A 3,096-nucleotide genomic window follows, 5' to 3' on the forward strand; every position below is an offset into this window, starting at 1 on the left:
TTTTGGGAAGAAAGGAAAACTTCAACCAAGATTCATTGGTCCTTTTGAAATTTTGTAGAAAGTTGGGAATGCAGCTTATCGAATCGCTCTGCCATCAGAATTGTCAGCAATTCATGATGTGTTCCATGTATCGATGCTTCGGCAATATGTGTCAGATCCAAGTCATGTGGTTAGTTATCATCCATTGGATATCAAACAAAACATGACATATGAGGAAAAACAAGTAGCAATATTGGATCGCAGAATCCAGCAGTTAAGGACAAAAGAAATTCCGTTAGTAAGAGTCCAATGGAGGAACCATAATGTCGAAGAATCGACTTGGGAAAGAGAAGAGGAAATCAAGACCAAGTATCCAGAACTTTTCAACTAAGTTCAAGGTAATTTCGAGGACGAAATTTTTTTTAAGGGGGGAGGGATGTAATACTCCGAAATTTTATGCTTGTTTAAATTTCCGTAGGATAGTGATTTAACTTTCAATATTCTTTTTGGCCATAAGAAAAAGGGGACACCACCTTTGTAGTGGTTAATGCTAGAGGTAGTTAATGAATGTAGGCATGAAGTGTCGAAGGTTGTGTATGTATGAAGTGATTATTAGTTAGTCGAAACTTAAGGCAAGTTTGGAGTTGAATGAAGTGGATTATTTTGTTAGGACTTCAAATTGACCAAATGATTAAATTATGTTACAATCTACAATTTTTGAATATGTAAGTTGGGTACAAGTTTAAATTTGGGGTACACTTTGTTAACAATGAAAGTTAGAGGGTTTAGATTATATTAGTTGAAAAGATGAGAGGTTTCCTTTGTAAAACTAGGTTTTAAGGCCACTTATTACCCTATAATCAACCCACTTGTTATCCGTCATCACCATACACTTAGACAATAGGCTAAACATGTGTAAAGGTAAGAAAAAAATGGGAGGAGAAGGGGTTAGGCGGTGGAGTAGAGAAAAGAAGAAAAAAAAATATATCAAGCCTTATCCTTATCTTTATATAAATATAAATACATCCATATCCATTGCCATAGAGAGATTTCCTTCATTTTACAAAACACTTATACACTTAAAAAGAGAGCAAAAACCGAAATTAAGAAAAGAAAGGAGAAGGAAGCAAGTTTAGCATTTCCAATTCATTTCAATCGAAGATCTTCAAGTTTTACGGTAAGATACTTTCATGCTTAAGAGTTATGATTTTCACGGTAATATTTATGCTTAAGTTATGCATGAAAAACCATAATATGATTATGGTGAACAAGTCCACAAAGGTAGATATCTATTTATGCCTTAGGACAAGTCCGAAGGGCACCGGCAAGCCGGAATACGCAAGTGTGGGTTTGATTGTATTCTTTTGTGTGGTATTATCATGATAAAAATCCAAGCATGGTATCTTACTGAGTATTTCTTATACTCATAGTATGTTATGCTAAATTTTCAGATCCATGATCGTTTGGATTGATGGAAGTTAGTTGGCTTAAGCGATGATGGATTAAGGACAACGAAGTTTTGTACCGAAAGTTTTCTTTTGTGCGTTTTGTTCGATGACAGTTTTTCATCTATTTTTTTTTTATGGTATTATGTAAAAATATGAACATGACATGATTTATTATGGTATTAATAGTAAATTTTGTAATTATATCTTTCATGTTGTGTTAAGAGACATTTTTGTAGTTTATCTTCCTTGCAAGAGACAAAGGCAGAAACGGGACAGTTTCTGGAGTCAATTTCAAAACGATGTTTCTAACTCTATAAACGTCAATTTGAAATTCTAAAAATATTTTTGTTTTCCTCTTTGAGTTTTCTAAATATGGCCAAAGGAATCACTCAATTTGGATATCTATGGCCTGAGTTATCAAGGTTTTAACGTCTAAAGGTCAAACTGGATTTCCTGTGTAACACTTCACTGTTTTCAGTAAAACGTCTATATCATATGATCTTGGAAATTTTTCATATTTTAACCTAGAAAAATACTTGAAATTATCTTTCTAATGCCACAAATTTCATAGGAAACGGAGTTGGGATGAAGTTTTTAAAAAATTGTCAAACTTGCTGCCCTAACTAATCTTGACAGTGCCGAGGCCGTATATGTGAAGCATAACTCCTTGTCGACATGCACTTTTATCGGCCATCAAATTTTATAAGAATTATTTTACCAAGTTGAAAATAAGTTTTTCACATGTAACACTTCTATTTAAGAGTATTTACATGTACCAAAGGCAGAAGCTATTATGTTTAGTACTTGACCCTCGAAGCGTAAGTACGGGGTGTCACAGGTAATCACTTCAATTTGCAACTTTTCCAAGTCTTTGATCAACTCCATCGAAGTAGTAGGTAATGACACCAACCGTCCCATCGACCTTCTGCTTTGAGCATCAGCAACAACATTAGCCTTACCCGGATGATAATGAATAGTGCAATCATAATCTTTCACTAGCTCCAACATCGTCTCTATCTCATATTCAATTCGTTCTGTGTGAAGAAATATTTGAGACTCTTATGACCCGTATAAATATCGCACTTTCCTCCATATAAGTAATGGCGCCATATCTTTAATGCATGAACCACTACCGCAAGTTCTAGATCATGTGTCAGGTAGTTCTGCTCATGTTGCTTCAGTTGCCTTGAAGCATAGGCAATTACTTTTCCATGCTGCATCAGTACACATCCCAAATCTTGCTTGGATGTATTACTATATATAACAAACCTTCTGAACCTTCAGGTATGGTTAATACAGGTGCTATGATCAATCATTGTTTTAGATCCTGAAAGCTTTGCTCACACTTATCTGTCCATTGAAACTTTACTCCTTTCCTTGTCAATTGTGTCGTTGGTCCAGCTGTTTTGGAGAATCCCTCTATAAATCTTCGATAGTACCTGGCCAATCCTAGAAAACTTCAAACTTCACCAGCATTGGTCCGTGTCTTCCAATTAGTTACTGTTTCCACCTTTACTGGGTCCATTTCAATTCCTTGGGTAGTAACTACATGACCGAGAAATCCAACTCTTTCAAGTCAAACTTTGCACTTTTTGAATTTGGTGTATAACTTTTCCTTGTGTAGTATCTCTAACACTATTCTAAGATGTTCCTCATGTTGATCTTTACT

Source organism: Olea europaea, unplaced genomic scaffold, assembly GCF_002742605.1.
Source record: "Olea europaea var. sylvestris unplaced genomic scaffold, O_europaea_v1 scaffold64, whole genome shotgun sequence".
NCBI classification, from domain to species: domain Eukaryota; kingdom Viridiplantae; phylum Streptophyta; class Magnoliopsida; order Lamiales; family Oleaceae; genus Olea; species Olea europaea.